The sequence below is a fragment of the Larimichthys crocea genome, chromosome II (assembly GCF_000972845.2).
Source record: "Larimichthys crocea isolate SSNF chromosome II, L_crocea_2.0, whole genome shotgun sequence".
NCBI classification, from domain to species: domain Eukaryota; kingdom Metazoa; phylum Chordata; class Actinopteri; family Sciaenidae; genus Larimichthys; species Larimichthys crocea.
In genome coordinates, this window is record NC_040012.1 from 1,339,022 (window position 1) to 1,348,587 (window position 9,566).

Here is a 9,566-nt window from a genome sequence, read left to right on the forward strand (position 1 = left end):
ACTAAACTGTAGACTCTGTAGACAGCTTTGATACTTTTTGCAAAGATTAAATAAAACACACAAGGGAGTCATTTCTGATCTTTAATTCCAGATTCCTGTCAAAAGTCTTTTGGCTTTTTGACACACTGGTGTACAGAACTATTATAATGGTGTCATTAACTTGTTCACACACGATACTTATAAGTGGCTGTCAATGAATAGATGGGGAAAATGAATAAATAAATATTTGATTGCAAAAGAGGCATGAATTCAAAGTAGAATAAGATGAAATCAGAAATGAGCAGGGAACTGTCCACTCATGTCTGCTACACCGCTGAGTAAATCTCATAGTTTAAAACCTCTAGTTAAACTGCAGTATCTGTGTGGATGTCACTATTTCCATGGAATTTAGATTGAATGTGGGAAATGGGAGGAAATGAAAAGCAGGTCTGTCATGTTTTATGTATAGATGCAGTAAATAAGCAAATAGGAAAAGAATGGTTTGGTGATTTTTATGAATTTTAAATCTGTAGCACTGGGCACACACACACTCATTCACACCTATATAAACACCAAAAGCATTTGCTGAAAAAGCTCTCATTGTGAAATGAGTTTGCAGTTGTTAAAATTAAACCTGTCTCTCTCTCCCACACACAAACACACACATCTCTAAGCTGCGTATTAGTGTGTGGTGTTATTTGCAGTAGAGAAATGTTACCCTGATCACTGTGGAACTCAAGTCTGAACTCTATTACCCTTCACCTCAAGATGAAGCCTTCATATCTGTCTCCCCTGAGCCAAATGAGACTTTCTTATGAGCGAGTGTGTGTGTATATGTCTGAGCGTGTGTGTGTGTGCGTGTGTGTCACATGAGACTGAAATGTTAAGTCACTCCCATCTCAAGAGAGCCGAATGAGGCACAATGGAACCTATCCCACGTGTCATCTTCTGTTTAAATACCACCTATCCTATCTGTCTCTGACTCGCCTCTCTTTGTCTCTTTCTCTATCTGAGTCTTTCTTTTTCTCTTCTTCTTCTTTTCTTTTTTTTTTTAGTATTTAGTATTTTTTCTTCTGCTCAGGGACAAATACATTGTCACAACTTTTGTGTTGGAATATGGATAAGCAAAACTCTGAAATATTGAGCCCGTTGACAATTTTTCTAAACATATGTTATTGTGATTGTGTGTGTGAAAGTGTGATTGTGCGTGCATGTGTGTGTTTATGTGTGAAATAAACACAGCTAAGCACAGATGACGAGGATTGTTATTGATGCTCGACTGTCACAATGATGTACTAACTTACATTAATTAACACTAACCTGATTTCCCTCTAATATCCACCATGTTCAGCTACTGCAGCATGTTCCATAGTATGTGTGCGTCTGGGTTAAGCTCAGCATGATGTGGTTATACCCCAAATACCTGCAACATTGTGGCATTTACATATAATGTTGCAACTAAAAGTTGAGCTTTATATTCATGGGTGGTAAAATATCTGCATTTCTGAATATTGTTTTTTTAATTTTATTTTTTTTGGACAGTGTATAGTTATATGAAAGTTGTTGAAGTGTTTTATAAAGAAATAGTAAGACTTTCATAAATGATTAAAATCATTCGTTTTCTTCCGCTTATCCGTGGTCGGGTCGCGGGGGCAGCAGCTTCAGCAGGGAAGCCCAGACTTCCCTCTCCCCAGCCACTTCTGCCAACTCTTCCAGGGGGACCCCAAGGCGTTCCCAGGCCAGCCGAGAGATATAGTCCCTCCAGCGTGTCCTGGGTCTTCCTCTTCGAGCCACCTCAACTGGTTCCTCTCGATGCGGTTCTACTCTGAGCTCCTCACGGATGGCCGAGCTTCTCACCCTATCTCTAAGGGAGACCCCAGCCACCCTGCAAAGGAAGCTCATTTCGGCCGCTTGTATTCGCGATCTTATTCTTTCGGTCACTACCCAAAGCTCGTGACCATAGGTGAGGGTAGGAACGTAGATCGACTGGTAAATCGAGAGCTTCGCCTTTCGGCTCAGCTCCTTCTTCACCACGACGGACCGGTGCAGAGTCCGCATCACTGCAGAAGCCGCACCGATCCGCCGGTCGATCTCCCGTTCCATCCTTCCCTCACTCGTGAACAAGACCCCGAGATACTTGAATTCCTCCACTTGAGGCAGGATCTCATCCCCGACCTGGAGACTGCACTCCACCCTTTTTCGGCTGAGAACCATGGCCTCGGATTTGGAGGTGCTGATTCTCATCCCAGCCGCTTCGCACTCGGCTGCAAACCGCTCCAGAGAGAGCTGAAGGTCACGATCCGATGAAGCCAACAGGACTAGATCGTCCGCAAAAAGCAGCGAACCAATCCTGAGGCCACCGAATCGCAGCCCCTCGACGCCCTGGCTGCGCCTAGAAATCCTGTCCATAAAGGTCATGAACAGAACCGGTGACAAAGGGCAGCCCTGGCGGAGTCCAACTCCCACGGGAAACAGGTCCGACTTACTGCCGGCAATGCGGACCAAGCTCTGGCACCGAGAGTACAGGGACCGGATAGCCTGTATCAATGGGTCTGGAACCCCATACTCCCGGAGCACCCCCCACAGGACCTCCCGAGGGACACGGTCGAACGCCTTCTCCAGGTCCACAAAACACATGTAGACTGGTTGGGCGAACTCCCATGCACCCTCCAGGGCCGCGCTAAGGGTATAGAGCTGGTCCACAGTTCCACGGCCAGGACGAAAACCACACTGCTCCTCCTGGATCCGAGGTTCGACAATCTTGCGGACCCTCCTCTCCAGGACCCCCGAAAAGACCTTCCCGGGGAGGCTGAGGAGTGTGATCCCCCTATAGTTGGAGCACATCCTCCGGTCCCCCTTTTTGAAGAGGGGAACCACCACCCCGGTCTGCCAGTCCAGAGGCACTGCCCCCGATGTCCACGCGATGTTGCAGAGACGTGTCAACCAAGACAGCCCCACAACATCCAGAGCCTTGAGGAACTCCGGGCGGACCTCATCCACCCCCGGGGCCTTGCCACCGAGGAGTTTTTTGACTACCTCAGCGACCTCAGCCCCAGAGATGGGCAAGACCACCACGGGGTCCCCAGACTCTGCCTCCTCAAAGGAAGACGTGCTGGTGGGATTGAGGAGGTCTTCGAAGTATTCCCTCCACCGACCCAAGACATCCCCAGTCAGGGTCAGCAGCATACCGTCCCCACTGAACACAGTGTTGATAGTGCACTGCTTCCCCCGCCTGAGCCGCCGGATGGTGGTCCAGAACCTCCTCTAAGCCGTTCGAAAGTCGCTCTCCATGGCCTCACCGAACTCCTCCCACGCCCGAGTTTTTGCCTCCGCAACCGCCGAGGCCACATTCTGCTTGGCATGTCAATACCCGTCAGCTGCTTCAGGACTCCCACAGGCCAGAAAGGTTCTGTAGGCCTCCTTCTTCAGCTTGACGGCATCCCTCACCGCCAGTGTCCACCAGCGGGTTCGGGGGCCACCGCCACGACAGGCACCGACCACCTTACGGCCACAGCTCCAGTCGGCTGCCTCGACAATGGAGGAACGGAACAAGGTCCACTCGGACTCAATGTCCCCTGCCTCCCCTGGGACATGAGCGAAGCTCTCCCGGAGGTGGGAGTTGAAACTCTTTCTGACAGGAGATTCAGCCAGACGTTCCCAGCAAAATGGGTGGGTACTCTGAACTGCCATTCGGTGCATAAGCACAGACAGTCAGGACCCGTCCCCCCACCCAAAGGTGAAGGGAGGTTACCCTCTCGTCCACCGGGGTGAACCCCAACGTACAGGCGCAGAGCCGGGGGGAAACAAGCAGTCCCACCCCCGCTCTGCGCCTCTCTCCGGGGGCAACTCCAGAGTGGTAGAGCGTCCAGCCCCTCTCAAGGAAACTGGTTCCGGAACCCACGCTGTGCGACGAGGCGAGCCCGACTATATCTAGCCGGTACCTCTCAACCTCATGCACCAGCTCAGGCTCCTTCCCCGCCAGAGAGGTGACGTTCCACATCCCCAGAGCCAGCTTCTGCAACCGCCAGGGTCCCCGCCTCCGACTGCCGCCCATCTCTCTTTGCACCGCTCCCCCCCTGAGACCCCTCCCATAGGTGGTGGGCCCATGATGATTAAATGATTAAAATGAAAAAAATAATCTATATATTTTTTAAAAGAAGATATGCCCCCTTTAACTAATTACAGGATGGTAATGTGTGTGTTTTCTGTTTTCTGAAGGGGCCCCACTCACCAATTGACCATTAGGATCATCAGATTTCATTGTTTGCTTAGCATAAACACAATTTCAGAGTCAGAGAGAGAAGTCAAAATATCTAGCTCACTACCATCTCTGTAATCGAGCTGCTGCCTCTGATTCAGTCCGCTCATTTTACTCTGCTGCGAGTCGCATGTTGGAAGGGTGACAAAAGAAGAAAACTTTGACATACTTGTACAGAATAAACCTCTCAGTCCAACCAAACTATATCAGACTTAGTGGTGAATAAAATATGGAATTCAGAAATCTAAAACTAATTTTCCAACTGCCTCCATGCACAAGTGAACAGGGATAATTGGACATTTCTATTTTTTCCCTAAATTAATTTGACATGTCTTTCCCTAGGCTTGCCACTAGAGGGTAAAAGTCCTTTGCTCACTTACTGTCTCAGTTTATTTCTAATGCTCACACATAACCTACAAATCAGCTGCATTAGACAGTAGAAAGGGATCAGAGGAAACAAGGGTATGGGATTCAGATCCCAAAATATTAAGCAAAGAATATATTTTTTTCTCATTGCACTGTTTTCCAATTTTTCTTCTTTTTCTTAGAAGTATTAATAGCCTACCTGTAGCAGTTTTGCTGACTGATATTACAAATTAGACACTATCCTTAAAAAAAGACATTGCTGTAAACAAAGATAAGTGAAGTGATATGCTGAAATTTATTTTTAAATGCAAATGATTTGACACAATACATTTCTGTATTCTCTTCAACTCAAGGAATTTAAAAAGTGATGCATGAATCATAATTCTATAAAAAAATATTTAGGTAATGTATATGAAATAGTTTATCAACTGGGTGGAGATATTTCCCAGACAATGTATCCTGATGGCTTTTTTGTGTGGCGGCAGAGCGGGTCGTCCACTAATCAGATGATCGGCGGTTCGATGCCCGGCTCCTGCGGTCTGCATGTCGAAGTGTCCTTGGGCAAGACTGAACCCTGTGCCATCGGTATGAATGTGTATGAATGGTTAGATCCGCAAACTGATGAGCAGTTGGCACCTTGCATGGTAGCCAATGCCATCAGTGTATAAATGTGTGTGAATGAGATATGTAGTGTAGAGCGCTTTGAGTGGTCGGAAGACTAGAAAGGCGCTATATAAGTACAGTCCATATACCATTTAGTGATCCTCTGACTTGCTTTGGAGTGGAACATTTCTCCAACTAGTTAGAAATTTTGTTTTTGTACACAGATTTATATTTTTGTACACAGATTTATATCACAATTTATATCACAATTGACATGAACTGATGAATTGAATCTAGCATAGTCCCTTTAACAATTGCCTAATAGTTTGGTTTTTCAGATCTGAAAAACAAAAAATAAAAATTCCTGTCAGGCCGGACTCAATCGCAGAGGTGTCAAATGAGCTTATTTATTGATAACAAAAATCCCTCGACAGAGTGAGGCTATGAAAACGCGCCTAAACTAGGGAAAACAAAAAACACTCAGGAGGAAAACTCTAAACTACTCTATAACAGATTATCAAAATCACTCACAAGGAGGAAAAACAGGCTGCAAAACATTAACGGAAGGCTGAAAAACACTACGCTATGCACTATGAAACAAAAGGGCTAGACTAATAATTTACAAAAAAAAAAATCACTCATACGAGGAAAAACAAAACACTTGAGCTATAACGCTATGGCTGTGGACAAGGAAACAAGGCTTGGGTGATCGCTACAAAAGACGAAACACTTTGGCACGGGACAAAGGGAGACACAGACAATATATACACAGGGTAATGGGGAACAGGTGGAAACAATCAGGGCGGGGAAGACAATCAGACCGGTGACACATGAGGAAGGGCAAGTGACCTGAAACGAGAGGACAGGTAAATATCAAAATAAAACAGGAAATGACGACAGGACAAAAACCCAACTTGACCTCACCGCGGTGTGACAGTACCCCTCCCTCTAGGGCTGACTCCTGACGGCCCAGGCTGGTCAGGGTGGTCTCTATAAAAGTCATCTATGAGACTGTGGTCCATGATGTGCCGTGAAGGAACCCATTGTCGCTCCTCCGGACCGTACCCCTCCCAGTCCACCAGGTACTGCCTGCCTCGGGTTGCGCACAGCCAGTAACCTCTTGACTTTGTAGACCGGACCCCCGTCTACTACTTCAGGAGGAGGAGGGGGTGGGAGGGCTGGGACCATGGGGCTCTCCTTGACTGGTTTGACCTGACCTACATGGAATGTGGGGTGGACCCAGGTGGACCGGGGTAGACGAAGGCAAACCGCTGCAGGCCCAATAATCTTAGTGATGGGGAACGGCCCCACGAAGCACGGTGCTAGCTTCTTGGAGAGGGCTTTGAGGTGGAGGTTCTTGGCCGAGAGCCAAACCCTCTGGCCCAGCTGGTACGCTGGAGCGGGTCGTCTTCTCCGGTCTGCGGCCCTTTTGACCTGGTCTCCCTGGCGGATGAGGAGCTGCCGGGCGGCTGCCCAGACTCGTCGGCAACGGCCGACCATGGCGTGGGCAGAAGGCACCGACACTTCAGACTCCTGGTCCGCGAAAACAGGAGGCTCATAACCGTATACACATTTGAAAGGAGAGAAACCTGTGGCTGAGGTGAGCAGAGAGTTGTGAGCGTACTCGACCCAGACCAGGTGCTTGCTCCACGTCGAGGGGTTCTGGGAGACCAGACATCGGAGACCGGTCTCCAGCTGCTGGTTGAGCAGCTTGGTCTGGCCGTTGGCCTCTGGGTGATAGCCTGACGTAAGGCTGACAGTGGCTCCGATGAGTCGGCAAAACTCCCTCCAGAAGCATGATACGAACTGGGGCCCCTGGTCGGAAACGATGTCCCTAGGAAACCCGTGGACTCTGAAGACATTGTTAATCATGATTTCCGCCGTCTCTTTGGCTGAAGGCAGTTTGGGCAAGGCTATGAATCTAGTCATTTTAGAAAATCTGCCCACCACCGTGAGAACCGTGGTGTTACCTTGGGAGACCAGGAGCCCCGTGACAAAGTCCATGGAGATGTTGGCCCATGGTCTGGTGGGGATGGGGAGCGGTTGTAGAAGTCCCATACGCAGACCGGAAGACGTCTTACTCCTGGCGCAGACCAAGCAAGCCTCGACGTATTCCCGGACATCCCGTTCCATGGACCGCCACCAGAACCTCTGAGATATGGCAAACATGGTCCGGCGAACCCCCGGATGACAGGCAAGCAGCAAGGTGTGAGTCCAGTGGATCACCTGTGGGCACAGCTCAACTGGGACAAACAATCGATTCTCAGGGCACCCACTAGGTGGCGGGCTCTCACCGTTAGCCTGCTTGACCTCATTTTCTATCTGCCAAGTCACCGCTCCAACCACACAGGTTCGTGGAAGGATGGGCTCTGGTTCTTTGGCAACAGGCTTGGGGTCATAGAGACGTGACAGGGCATCGGGCTTGACATTCTGGGACCCCGGCCTGTAAGAAAGAGAGAACGAAAAGCGGTTAAAAAAAAGAGGGCCCACCTTGCCTGGCGAGAATTCAGTCTCTTGGCTTTACGTATGTACTCCAAGTTCTTATGGTCGGTCCAGACGATAAACGGGTGCTCTGCCCCCTCAAGCCAGTGTCTCCACTCTTCCAAGGCCAGCTTGACCGCCAACAGCTCCCGGTTGCCGATGTTATAGTTCCGCCCTGCCCGGGACAGACGGCGCGACAAGAAGGCGCATGGATGCATCTTCCCGTCCTTTTCAGACCGCTGGGACAGGACCGCCCCGATTCCCTCGTTGGAGGCGTCCACCTCGAGGAAAAACAACAGGCTGCAAAACATTAACTGAAGGCGCTCCAAAGAGGCTGAAAAACACTACGCTATACACCATGAAACAAAAGGGCTAGACTAATAATTTACAACAAAAAAATCACTCATATGAGGAAAAATAAACAAAAGAACACTTAAGCTATAACGCTGTGGACAAGGAAACAATGCTTGGGTGATCTCTACAAAAGACGAAACACTTTGGCACGGGACAAAGGGAGACGCAGACAATATATACACAGGTTAATGGGGAACAGGTGGAAAAAATCAGGGTGGGGAAGACAATCAGACCGGTGACACATGAGGAAGGGCAAGTGACCTGAAACGAGAGGACAGGTAAATATCAAAATAAAACAGGAAATGACGAGACAGGACAAAAACCCAACTTGACCTCACTGCGGTGTGACATTTTCCCAGTGGTTGTAGGAGTATTCTTAGTAATACCTTTTACTTAAAGGTCCTGTGTGATGATTTGTGAGATTTAGGGTGGTTTATTTACAGAACATGGCAGACTTATAGTTCATAAAATTTCAAATTTCATATTTTTGCATGCTTTGTGACCACTGTAGTTTCTCCTTCACACTAGCAGGGAGACAGTAAAGTGACAGAACTGCAAATATATTGTAGTGGAATGTAGGTAATGTGAAGTACCTTAAAATTATACTTCAGTACTTCCGTAAATGTGTGCTGGTTAAAACACATCCACTATTCCTGTCACAATCCACTCCGGTCCCCTGCCTACTTTTCCCTCTTACCTGCACCCAGTAACTTTCCACTCACCTGTCAGCCCTCAGCCTCCTCATCAGTCACCATGGTTTCTCCCGCCTCCCACACCTGCTCCTCTTCAGTAATCAACCCTGTATTTAAGCACCAAACCTCCAGACACTCTTTGCCAGATTGTTCTTCGCGTCATGCAAGTCTTTCCAGCACTTTTGTCCGGACTGATCTCCCGTTGCCGACCCTGCCTGCCTTTGACCTGCTCGTCTGTCTCTGCCCTGGTAATCACCTCAGCTTTTCGTCCCCGACCACGAGTTCTGCCTCAGTGTTTCTGGTGTCTGTCTGCCTGTTTCCCTGGCTGTTTGGAGGTTTCCCCGGCCATATCGTCTGCTGTGAGTTCCTCAATAAAGAACTTTATTAAGTATCCTTTGCTGTTGTGCTGCATTTGGGTCCTACACAAGCCCGTTTCAGTACAATCTGGCCACAGCATGGACCCAGCACACACCGCTTCGCCAGAGCTACGCCTGGAGAGGGTGGAGAACATTCTCCAGCGACACGAGGCATTGCTTGCTTCCACCGCAGCCGAGGTACTCCAGGCTACTGTCACTCAACAACAGGCTGCCGCTAACCAGGAGCAGACATTAGCGGCATTAGCTTCACAGATCCAGCAGCTCACTGCTGTGCTCTCACGGAATATGGGCCAGAACCTACCTGCAACAGCGCCTGCTGCCGTACTCCAACCAACGCCACCTGGTCCAGTTTCTGAACCCCGAGTTGGGGCTCCGGAACGTTATGCGGGGAACCCAGAGATCTGTAATCCGTTTATTACGAACTGCTCTATCCTGTTCGCCCTGCAGCCACACACA